Below are 13,075 nucleotides of genomic sequence, written 5' to 3'. Positions count from 1 at the left end.
AGAATAGCAGAGATTTTCTGGGCCCATCTCATCGTTCTGTCTCAGCAAGGCACGTCACAGAGCTGGAGCGCCCACCTGTCACTCTGGAAGCCCAGGCAGGAAGGGGGTCTGCAAGTGTGAAGTCAGCCTAAAGGGATACATCATGGGGGCCAGCCAGACGGCTCAGCAGGGGACAGCGCTTGCCATGCAAACCTGGGACCTGAGCTTGAGCCCCAGAACCCACCAGAAGGTAGAAGAGAAAGAGCTCCATCAAATTGTCTTCTGACTTCCATCATGCACACACACATGTGCACACACACACCATGATGACCATGACAACGATACCGCTAACCCCATCTCAAAAGACCAAAAAAAAAATGATGATGATGACGATGACAAATAAAACTAAAGATGCATTATGGGAGCCTGGAGTATGGCCCTGTGGATTCGGGTTGTCTCGTATGAACAGTGCCCTGGGTTCTTTCCCGCTAACCATTTAAGAAAGCCTCATTGGCTGTTTTAGTCTTTGCAAACCAGTGTGCACAATGTGTGTGCATTTTGAAAGGGTGAACAGAACAACTGAGGAATTCAACTAACTCAATCTTCAGCCTTAGGCTGGTTTTTTTTTTTCTATTAAAGGCAAATATGAGATTGGGGTTGCTATGGCAACACAGCTTAATTGACATTTTCATTTCCCAAGCGTTTGTTCTGGGCAGGTGGGGCAGACACGTGTCCTCAGGGATGCGTGAGAATGAGGGTATCACACTTCCTCCTGCCAGTGCTCCTCACTGGGGGGATGGTACGATTGGGGTGTTTAGCAGGCAGTGCACAGAGCGTCCCCGGTCGGAAAAGCCAATGTCTCCAAGTAAAGACATCATGGAGGGGATGTTGAGGCTCAGGGTGGCCATGCAGAGAGGCTTCAGCAGAGCCCCAGGTCAGTGACAGCTGGGGACTGCTTCAGACTGGCCTGCTCAGTCAAGTTCTATAGGGGAAGTTAAAAAAAAAATCGGGGTATGCAAGCAGCATGGCATAGGTAAAACATATAAAAACATGCAAGGTCCATGTCTATCTTCTCAGCTCACCCTCATTTGCATATCATATGTCATTTTGTCAGCAAATTTGCTGCCCAAAGACAAAGGTCAGGAAAGCAGAAACATGAGCTGTTTCCCAGAACCAGCAATGATCAGATGGCATTAAGCTGTGTTACCTACAGGACAACTGATGTCCACCACAGACCTCTTCAGCCTAAGACACAGAAAGCTGCACAGACAGGCAACTTCGTCTTCACGGCCGTGAGGTTGCCGAGGACAACGCACACGGAATACTAAACGCACCCCAGAGAAGCCCCACTACTGCCACCTGCTTACTGCTCTGCCTGCGCTTGTCTGTCTGCGGTGATTTCTCTCCAGGGCAAGGCTGTGTGCGTTACCAAGCATTCACACACAAGACAGAATTCAGAGAGTGCAGCTCCACGGGGGAAAACAGGAGTCATCGGCAAATCATTTTCGCAGGGATGGGAAACTCTCTAGCTGGAAAATATGGCTTTGCGATCTCCCCGGGAGGAAAGAACGGGCTGAAATTTCGCTGGGGCTGCAGATTGTATTTTGAGAAAAAGAAATGCTTTTTTTGAGACGCTCGTTGGGGTCAGCGTCACCAGGCTTTGTGGAACTAGTTTTGTCCTAGGTTTGGAATGTCATCTTTGAGTCCAGACCTTCTCCCGCCTCTTGAAGTCACCCTAGACCTCATCAAACAATAAAAATAAAAACCGGTAGTATTCGTACGTGTGTGGAAAAAAAACAAAAAGCCACTGCTTGATTGATGGGGGTGGGTCTTGTATTTATCTGTTGCTTTCATTGGTTAATTAATAAAGAAAACTGCTTGGCCCTGATAGGACAGAAAATTAGGTAGGCGGAGTAGACAGAACAGAATGCTGGGAGAAAGAAACCGAGTCAGTGAGTCGCCATGATTCTCCCACTCCAGACAGACGCAGGTTAAGATCTTCCCTGGTAAGCCAGCCCATGGTGCTACACAGAATATTAGAAATGGGTTAGATCAATATGTAAGAGCTAGCCAATAAGAGGCTGGAAATAATGGGCCAGGCAGTGATTAAAAGAATACAGTTTCCATACAATTATTTCGGGGCATAAGCTAGCCATGCGGGCGGCCGGGTGCCGGGGACGCAGCCCCGCCGCTCATATTACAACACTTGATCGTGAGGTGAGTTAGGTAGAAAGATGGCGTGAATGGAAAGGCCTCTGGGAAAGGTGGGGAAGGCCAGAGGAGCAGCAGGATGGCGGGGGGGGGGGGGGGGGGGATGCACTGGACCTCTTCCTGAGGACACATCCTTAATATAAACCTTAGCGTAGGTGACAGTGGTGATGACACTTAGGGGGACAGGAGCCAGGTCTTCATGTTCTTACCCCACAAAACCTTAGGACTTAGGTTCTCTTCACCCTGGTTACAATGTAGAAATGAGCCTGTGCCTTGTTCTCTGCCTTTATCACAAGGAGAAGACAGACCAGGAAAGAGATAATGCTGGGATGTCTCCAGGGACAAACCGGCTACTGATCTGTACAGCCTGTCCCCCATCGCCACTGAGGATTGAGCCCAGGGTTTCTCCGGTGATATTTTCTTTATGCCTGTCTGTATCTGTCTGCTACAATATTAAGGTTTTGGTACAGCATATGCTTAGCTGGGGTGCAATTCCCAGCCCTCCTAAATAAATAAACACAATGATTTATTTCTAAAGGTTATTTATAAATGTTTCTATAACTAAACTGTCCTTCCCAAATCAGTAAATTGGAGACTTCTCTATACCATTCCCCTGATCTTAGTGCGTATTTTTATTTGCTTACCTTACATCTAACTTGAAAATACAGGCTTAAAAAAAGTTTTAGACTGTCTCATATGTAGTCCTGGCTGCCCTGGAAATCACTATGTAAACCATAGATCTCTATGCAGATCTTAAATGCTGGGATTAAAGTCGTGCACCACCACATTCAGCAAAATACAGTTACTTTTAACACTATTGTCCAGTGCCAATTGGATGTGATACCAGGTTTATTTACCTGAATACTCAGATTTCAAATGGACTGATTACCTTCCGTCCTTCTCTCTCTCTCTCTCTCTGTCTCTCTTTCTCTCTCTTTAAATTTTCGAGACAGGGTTTCTCCGTAGCTTTTGGTTCCTGTCCTGGAACTAGCTCTTCTAGACCAGGCTGGCCTCGAACTCACAGAGATCCACCTGCCTCTGCCTCCTGAGTGCTGGGATTAAAGGCATGTGCCACCACTACCTGGCCCTTCTCTCTCTTATGAACCTAAAATTCCATCGTATTTAAGTAATTCCTGTTTGTTAGTTGGATGTTTCTCTGCAATTTCAAGTACTCTCTTTCCCCACTGAGAACTCAGCTCTGATAGACTCCTCCCAGGAGGACAGTCTCCTCCCCGATCAACGCCCCAGCCTTCCCAGCTGCAGACGTTGCCCAGCTGTTCAGATCCAAACCTTGGTGGAAAACTGGGAGCATGGCTAAGAGGCAGGGAGCTTGCCTAGCAAGCACAAGGGAACAGGGTGGGGGCTGGGGGGATGTCTAGTGTCTTGAATCCCCTCAGACCTGTGCCCAAGCCTTTATTGAGTCCAGTGGGCCCAACTGTGGAAAATCATTGCCAACCCAAGCCACCTCCCACCGCCTTCAGCCCACTGTGGAAAATCATTGCCAACCCAAGCCACCTCCCACCGCCTTCAGCCCACACTGATTTATAGGCCTTCTTTCTCATCCTCTGCCTTCTCTAGCCTCCCCCACCTCCACATTCCTGAAAGCTGACTTCCGTCTATATTTATCCTCACATCTAACTTCTCCTCCAGACAACCCTCTGACAAACCCCCCCTCTCAGTGTTTTAATCTTATCACACAGCCTTGTTCTTATCACTGAAACTATCTTGTTTTCTTCTTGTCTCTCTACCAGGAATGCAAGCTCCAAGGGGGCAGATCACTCAGGGGCAGGTACATAACACACTAACACACACACACACACACACACACACACACACGAACACACCAGTATGAATGGGCCAGGTATTAGCACACATTCCAATGCATATTTATGGAGGGAGGGAATCAATAGCTCAAACAGAGCTAGATAATAAGTGTGTAATAATTCACTGGGTCCAGTGCCTCAAAGCCAGAACGGCTAAAGACTTCACATCCCAACCTGAACCTCAGGCACTTCTAGTCTGTCAACAATAGCAATAGCAATTGGCTCGTCTACAACAGAAATAAGAACAATTCAGCTCAGGCTCCGGAGCTACAAGTGGTTGTTAGCTGCTGGGAGGATGCTGGGAACTGAACCCTAACCCTCTGCAAGAACAGTTAAGTATTCCTAACCACTGAGCCATTTCTCTGGAGGCACTCAGGCGGCTAAGGAAGGAGGAGCTTAAGGCAAGACTGGGCCACACAGTGAGTTCAAGGCTAGCATGACCGACGTGGTGTGACTTTATCCCCCTCCCCCCAAAAAAAATAAATTTGGGGGCCAGAGAAATGGGTCAGTGGTTAGGAGTACCATTCTTGCAGAGGATTTAGAGTTCAGTTCCTAGCACCTACCCAGCAGCTAACAGCACCTGTAGCTACAGTTCCAGGGGATCTGACCCCCTCTTTGGACTTCACAGGCACTGCTAAATGGGGTGCACAGACATACATGCAGGAAAAACATCTACACACATAAAATAAAAATAATTTTTTTCAAGACAAGATCTTACCACGTACCACCAACTGTCCTGAAACTCACTATGTAGATCAAACTGGCCTTGGCCTTAAACGCAAAAATAAATGGTCTTGCACGCCTTTAATCCTAGCACTCGGGAGGCAGGCAGAGGCAGGCAGATCTCTGTGGTTCGAGGCCAGCCTAGTGTGCAAAGAATGCTTCAGGTCAAGCAGGGCTACGTGATGAGACCTTGTCTCAAAAATCAAAACAAAAAGGAAGGAGGACAACCAGAACACATTTTCCCACTGAGCCATCTACTGACCCAATACATCCCTTTGGCTGCACCGTGACCGGATACCAGTGGGTTCAGATTTCACTGAAAAGTCTGTTGAAAATGACCTCTCTTCTGCCTGTCATTCCAAGAGTCTTCGAAACCCAGAGGTCATTGCCAAGATGGTTCATTTATTTTTAATGTCAAGGATAGAACCAGGGCCTTGGACATACAAAGCAAGAGTTCATCACTGGGCTACTGCCTCTCTAAGTCAGTGGCTAAACAGAACTTGTCGACACCTCTGAGGTATGGGACACGGTGCCAACGGGTACCTAAGTGACTTTACAGGCTGCCATTTGCCTATCTCAAACTGTTCAAAATCCTTTGCATGGGGCCTACACACGTGTCCAGAGGGCGACCTGTTGGTGTCAAACACAAAACTCCAACCCCAGATCTTGGCAGCACCAGCATTTCTGAACACATGCCCCCGAAGCCCCACAGTGTCTGATTACACGTGTGCAGACCAGCAATCCCTTTGTTTTTCCTTTAGCCGCCTTCCCCATGCCTCAGACCACCCTGTTTTTTAAGCCCGTCAATTCCGCTACCTTCAACCTCAGATCTGAGGAAAGCTTTGCCGCCGCTTGTTCTTCCTGAATAAGCACTTCCTCTTCTGCAAAATGCCTCGTTTTAGCCATTGGCACACTAGGTGGTGAAAACCAGGCTTGGTTCATTAACAAAGCAAAGGAACCAGTTATGAATTTAGTTGCTGGACTGAGACCTATCATTAGAAACACCTGGTCCATGCAGGCGGCGGGCGGTGGTGGCTCACGCCTTTAATCCCAGTACTCGGGAAGAGGCAGAGGCAAGCAGGTCTCTGAGTTCCAGGCCAGCCTGGTCTACAGAGCAAGTTCCAGGATAGTCGGGACTGCACAGAGCAAACCTGTCTCCAAAAAAAAAAAAAAAAAACCAAAAAAACAAAACAACTAGTCCACCTCTTCCAGTTAAATCTGTGCAACTGGCAGGTACTTTTGACATAACAGAAGATAGTAGGAAGAAAAAAAACATAGTACACTTCAGGCATGCTTCCAGGGCCTCAAGGCAAACCGTCATCCAAAGGTTAGGTAGGTCTCTGCTCCTTACCTGGAGTTCAGGGCCCCAGCCCTTGGAGCCTGTGATGGTTGCTGGGGAGCGAGCTTGGGGTCCTACAGAAGCATCTTGGGAGGTGTGGAGTTCTGCCCACCAGGCTACAGTCTTCTCCAAATCTTTGTTGAAGTCTTTTTCCCACTTTTCTCTTTGCTTCTGGGCCCAGATGTTCCAGCTCAACCAGACCAGGGCTGGCCCTACAAACATGGCACCCACAGCCAGGCTTGCCCTGATAGTGCTCTACCCAATTAGAACATGAAGCATGCTGGGGGTTTCTGATTGGCTCACCAATTCCACCAGGAATGGCTCAGCTGTGAACAAGGAGGCCTTCAGGCTTTAGTACAGCTCTTTTTTTTTTTTTTTTTTTGAAAGGCTCTGAAGGCAGCACCTGCTTCCACTTTCAGGGAATCACCTGGGTCACGAGCTGTTTATGAAGAACTTCTCTGCAGTCCGCTCTACATGGTCCTAATCTTGGTTCTAGCTTCCAACTGGAAACTCAAAATGTCCAGGCTGTTTTTGTTTTTTCGAGACAGGGCTTCTCTGTAGCTTTGGAGCCTGTCCTGGAGCTAGATCTTGTAGACCAGGCTGGCCTTGAACTCGGAGATCCACCCACCTGAGTGCTGGGATTAAAGGCCTGTGCCACCACCACCTGGATTGTTTTTGTTTGTTTTAAAGATAGGATCTCAGGCAGCTGAGGTTGACCAAACTCTCTGGGCAGCTAACATTGGCCCTGAAAATCTTGATCCTCCAGATGGACTCCACCTCCTGAGGCCTGGCAAGTTATCCATAGCTGAGTTTGATTTTCAACCTCCCCAATCCTGTCTCACCCTCTGCCTTCGTGCCCAGCCTACAGCAACATCCTCCTCCTTGAGTGACTCGGGTGGAGAGTTCACAGGCATTTCTGATATTTGTGTTTTTGTTACTGTTAGTGTGTGCATAGCCACAGCACGCATGTGGAGGTAGAGCACAGTTGTGAGGAGTTGGTTCTTCCCCTGTGAGTCCTGGGGTAGATCCAGGTCCCAGATCTCAGGAAGGCACTAACAGCACGTTTGGGTTCCTGGAACTCAGGTCAATGGGGAACGCTCCTCCCTGCTGAGCCACCACCACCACCCTGCACCAAGGTGGACAGAGAAAGACTTGCTCCGAAGAGCAGCCTGGGAGAAGTCAATCCTTGGTGCAGGAGGATCTCTGTGAGTTCAAGGTCAGCCTGGTCTACAAGAGCTAGTTCCAGGACAGGCTCTAAAACTACAGAGAAACCCTGTCTTTGGAAAAAAAAAAAAAAAGGAAGTCACATGAGGCCTCCTTGAGGAAAAGGCACCCAAGTATATATATATATATACTGTCCCACCAGCCAGCTCCCAAATAATGACATGGAGACTTCCTACTACGAAAGCTCAGCCTATAGCTTAGGCTTGTTCCTAACTAACTCCTATAACTGAAACAACCCATTTATATCAGTCTACATTCTATCAGATGGCATTACTTCTATTCCATCTTGCACCTCCTGTTTCCTCTCCATGTCTCCTGGCTTCTCCTCCTCCTGGATTCCTTCTCCTTTTCCTTTTCTCTGCCCAGACATCCCACCTGTACCTCCTGCCTAGCTATTGGCCATTTAGCTCTTTATTACAATCACAGCAATAAATTTTCACACACTGTACAAAAATATCCCACATTTCCCCCTTTTTGTCTAACATAGTAAAACTATATACAGTAAAGACAATTATCGTATAAGAATTATATTCACAATGTCCAGTCCATTTGTATCTGGCAAATTTGGAGAAATTACTCTATTATCTATCTTATACTGATGAGCTCAACGTTTTATATTTAAACTATTTTCTATCATAACTTGTATTGCCATCCTAAAATTACCTTTTTAGACCTCAAAATATTTTCTTGGATAAACAATTTAAGTTTTTATGTCTCTCAACCTTATATACTTTACATTTCTTTTATGAGTTTCTTTTCTAAATTTGGTAACAAGGAAAACTGTAACTATAACTATCTAGTCTTCAACCCCATCAAAGACCCAAGAAAGATATAATATTATTCGAATAAACGGGAAATGCAGAGCAAGCAACTTCCAAAGCTATAGGAATGACAGAAACAGCTGGTAGACACACAATGCAACACTGGAGCATCCATCCTCAGCCTACAGGCTAAGAATACCTGACAGACTTTCTTGTGAAGCAGGAATTCTGAAGGACTGTCCTGCTTTGTCTTGGCAAAATTTGTCAGTCACCTTCTTTTGTGTCCTGTTTGTTCAATTTGGACAGCATACTGTCAGCAGTTGCGGCAGGGGTGGTTTCTTGCCCTGTGACTAACTTTGTCAAAATAAAAGCAAACTCAAATGGAGGGTCATTGATGCCCATTATCCTTTTTTGAAGTTAATTGGTGCTTCCAGGAGCAGACAAATATCACTGTCATGAAAAGTTTTATGCTATTAAAATATTTTAAATTCCATAGTCTATAGATCTTGGAAGTGTTTGAAGACACTCTATATTTAAAATAAATCTGTTTGATCTTGAAAACATACCTAACAGCCGGGCGGTGGTGGCGCACGCCTTTAATCCCAGCACTTGGGAGGCAGAGGCAGTTGGATCTCTGTGAGTTCGAGACCAGCCTGGTCTACAAGAGCTAGTTCCAGGACAGGCTCCATGACTATGTGTTTGTTATAGATGACTAACTACCCATCTATCTTTCTAATTTATCATAAATAACTTTACATTACATTTTAAAATGAGCTGCATAGATACCATACCTTAAACAAGAGTATAAACATATATACAGTATAACAAAGATAACCTTAAATTTGTATCAATATACAAAACTCCATACTGATGTAAAATATTTGAAACTAGTGATTGTTCAAAAGTAGACTCAATAATCCACCCTTTTACCCCATCATTTTTATGCTATATTCATCCTTTATCCTTTCAGAAAGAGATCCCTGAATCTAATATCCTTTGTTCAGCTTTTTTTCTGGATCATGACCAATAACAACTTGTAACCAACCCCCCTAACTAGTAACAAACATCCATAACTCACTAAATGACCAAAAAGCACCCACCCTACCTCTTGGGAATGTGGGCATTGTATTCTCCAGATTACTTCCTGTTGTTTGGGGGCAATGACATCTTTAGGAGACCCTGAGAAAATTGGGATAATGGTCAAGTCCTTGGAGATCTAGCTGTTGTCAAGACTCTGTGTGATGGGAAAGGCAGGGCTTCTCTGAAGTCTTGGCTGGAGAGTCTGTGAAACTGGGTCATCTCAGCTAGCAGCTTAGAAGTTGTTCTGAATGTAGAATTTGAGAAAACTCAGACAGAGGCACTCTGAGAGGCTGGGTCACCTGGGCTACTTGTCTATACTGGTGTCTGGTCCTTTTTTTTCTGAAAACATACAAACTTTTAAAGGTAACATGCATATCTGCATTAACACAGTATGGAATGGGCAGTGTGCACAAGTCTTTTTGTTCTGTGTCTGAGCAGGTAAAAGACATCTGTCAACTTTATAAGACCATTTGGACTACATAACCAAACTATAATATAAATCTCCATCCATATGAAAGGATGACACGCAATAATAAGTCATGGGGAATCTGTAGCCAACAAGATTTATCAAGTCTCATCCAATCGCAGAGCTGTTCCCATGTAGAGGGATCAAGTCCATATGCCACCTGACTTGTAGTCTTTCTTGGTTTCTTTTTTTATGTCCATAGCCAAGATTTTTCACTTCTCCTCTAATCAAATCTGATCATTAATTTTGAAGAGAACCATAACTTTTTGTTTCCTGTGGAAACAAAGACATAACCTCTCCCCAACCACAATGTATTTCTGACTTCCATTTTGAAGTTAAGACATTTTAAAAATATATAGATTGGTTTAACTTACCAGTTTTCATAATCTAATGTGTCTCAGCAGCACTAGCTTTAAAAATTCAAAGTCAGCAAAGCACCACATAGAATCCAGACCCCCTGTGTATTTCCCATCTTTACATGGCTTATTCTTTTATACTGCTCTACTCTCTCTTTAAAGACTTTATTATTTTTAAACTATTTATTTTTTCTATGACTGTCTATACCTTTTTTTTTTTTTTTGGTTTTTCAAGACAGGGTTTCTCTGTGGTTTTGGAGCCTGTCCTGGAACTAGCTCTGTAGACCAGGCTGGTCTCGAACTCACAGAGATCCGCCTGCCTCTGCCTCCCGAGTGCTGGGATTAAAGGCGTGCGCCACCACCGCCCAGCTATACCCATTTTTTTTTCCTCATCTGTTTAAAGGGTTTCACAATCTGGACTGCTTTACCGTGTGTCTGCTGCCTTCTCTGACCCTGGAGCCAAGCCTTAAATCTGCCCTGTGGGTCTGCACATGATGCTGCCTGGTTCAAGCCTACAGGCAACAGCTGGGCGCTGCGTCTCTGTGCACTGCGGCCTGAGAGATTGTGGGACTAGGAAGCCATATCTGAGTCCATATTTGCACTTTGGGAACTTTTTCAAACTCTCTCAGGTCCTATGTGGAAATATGTGTCCCCATGTTGGTGCCATATAGACCAAGTCTTTCTCTGTCCATCCAGTTCCCAAACTAGAACATGAAGCCTTCTTATTATGAAAGCTCAGGCTAGAGCTTGGGCTTGTTTCTAACTAATTCTTAGAACTTAAATTAGCCTGTTTTTCTTCGTCTACATTTTGCCTTGGGTTTTTGGTTTTATTGTGGTTTTTTTGTTTTGTTTTTTGTTGTTTGTTTTTAAACTTTCATTTCGTATGTCCTCCTCCATGTTGACTGGCTGGTGGCTGCCTGACTGCCTGGCCCCAGGCATCTCCCTTTTTCTCTCCCTCATTCTCTCTCCCAGCCTAGATTCCTCCTCCCATTTATTCTCTCTGCCTCCGCCTAGCCCTCTCCTGCCTAGCTAGGGACCATTCAGCTTGTTGTTAAACCAATCATAGCGATATATACTTACACAGTGTACACATGTCCCACAGGAGTCTTTGGTTTTGAGACAGGGCCTCACACTGCAGCACAGGTTGGCCTCGAACCCCTTAACGATCCTGCTGCTTCAGCCTTCTTCCTTCCACTAGGTTCGTAGGTGTGTGCCGCCGTGGCCACCTCTGCTGCCCTGTTTTTGTCAAGTTTGTGTTGTCTTAATGTATACAGTGGCAAGGCATCTGTGGGCCTGTGCATTGCCTCCAGTGTCCCTCTGTGAAGGATGGCAAGCTCCACACATTGGGGTCTTTGACCACAGTGTGTGCTAAGGTCTCCCAGGCAGCCAGTCCCCAGCCTGGTGTGGAGCAAAGGCTTGTGAACAAAGGGCTCGCAATAGCTGTTGTGCAGGTTTGTGAGTGAAGAACATGGACTAGCTGTTGGAACAAGAAAAAGAACAGAGGATGCTTCCGACTTTCCGGTTCCTTGGGGAGACAGATGGGTGAGGGCTAGAGATCATGTAAGCATCTGACTCTACCTCATCCCACCAAAGCAAACTCTGGAGGCACCTGCGGGAAGGTGAGGGAGGGTTCCATCCATTCTAGACTAGGCAAGGCACTCAAGTCCAAGATCCCAGAGTTTCTCTTGGCTTCCGGAGTTCTAAGATCGCTGCCTTTGGCCTCCCCCAACCTCTGCCCCAGCCACATGCTCTGAACTACAACATTGAAGCTGGCAAGCTGTAGCCGTGGGCTCTAAAGCGAGGTGCCACTGGGAAACCTGGTCACCTGGGCCAGGATGGTGGCACTGCCCAAACAGGTGCAATTCTCCATTCTTAAGCCAGACTCCCATGGCCTATCCTCCCTCTTTTCCATTTCATCTAGTTACTACAGGAGGAAAGGAGATTAAAAATGTCTCCCACGAGGCTAGGTCAAGGCTGCCCCACCGGCTCGCCCATATTCATCTCCCCAAATGCTCAGCTATTGAGTTTCAAGAAACCTCCCGAGCTTGACTTTGACGGAGCAAGTTCTTTTATGAACAGAAGAGAACGGTGACCCATGGAAGGACTTCACATTCATTTATGATTCTGCAGTAGATACATATTGAAAATATATCTAGTGGTGGTCCCAGGTTCTCTGCATAGCTCCTGAAGCCTAGGAACTTCTAGACTGGTAGGAGTCGTTTGTGACTCAGAGAAACCAAAAAACTAAAGAGAATCCTTTCTCCTTAGCATCAGGAGTTCCAGGTCAGCCTGGACTATGAAGGGAGATCCTGTCTGGAATAAACAAATGTGAAGCCACTCCCCGTCGACCTGAGCATATGCATCTGTCGGCCTCAGGCACAGCTATTAGGTGGCCTCAGGATGGGATTGGTCAGCCGAAAGGAGGATGCTTAGGGGGTTTGTGCTTTTACCCCTTTAAACTCCTGGCAGCAAGCAGTAGGGGAAAAGAAAAGAGATTTGCTGGAGTCTCCACGAGTTGGTGAGTGCAGCCATGTGTTGAGAGAGTTCTGTGCACCCTGGCTCCCCAGGTTGCAGGGGTGGAGGCAATGCTCAGGGCCAACCCAGCTCCCTCTCCTCTCTCAGCTCATCTTTTCGAATAAGCCAGTCAGTTTAAGCACAGTTAAGTTCCTGCACACTGGGAGCTTTCGGCAAGTCAGCCCACCTGAGGAGGGGATGTGGCATCTCTTGAATGTACAGCCTGCCAATCAGCTTAGCAGTTGGGGGCTCGCCACCAACATCAGAGGCAGATACAATCTTAAACAGTTACAGGGTGGGAGGGATGCACCCTTGTGTTTCCAGGTCCTTGGCCTCTTACTCAAAGAACTGAAAATAAGGGTTCACTCAGATTTGCAAAAATAACAAGACAACTTTGGAGCAACAGATTCCAGAAGGATACACTGTCCAGAGTGACAGCAGGCCTCATGAGGGAGGGCACGCAAGGATCCTGGATTTCTGTCTGAGGCTTCCTTTTATGGGGTTAAAAAGGAGGAGGGCTTGGTTACTAAGAGCCGTAATTTAAATGGTCTCTCTTACACATCAGTAATGTTTCACAAGTAGAACCAGAGGTTCCAAAT

The 13,075-nt window shown here is 46.2% G+C and overlaps 1 protein-coding gene across 4 annotated transcripts in view; it reads right to left on the bottom strand.

The window, feature by feature from the left end:
* The window catches only part of Kifc3 (kinesin family member C3), a 70,375-nt gene extending 64,272 nt beyond the window's left edge, over positions 1–6,103 (bottom strand). For 3 of the 4 annotated variants that reach the window (XM_057753583.1, XM_057753580.1, XM_057753582.1), the window contains exon 1: positions 6,088–6,103. The gene's annotated coding sequence lies outside the window, so the exon portion shown is untranslated. The remainder of the gene's footprint in view (positions 1–6,087) is intronic. The other variant, XM_057753584.1, reaches the window with a different exon arrangement.
* Positions 6,104–13,075: the final 6,972 nt, after the last annotated feature.

Source organism: Chionomys nivalis, chromosome 21 (genome assembly GCF_950005125.1).
Source record: "Chionomys nivalis chromosome 21, mChiNiv1.1, whole genome shotgun sequence".
Taxonomy (NCBI): Eukaryota; Metazoa; Chordata; class Mammalia; order Rodentia; family Cricetidae; genus Chionomys; species Chionomys nivalis.
Note: the sequence above shows the minus strand (reverse complement) of the source record. Positions and strands in the feature narration are given on the sequence as shown.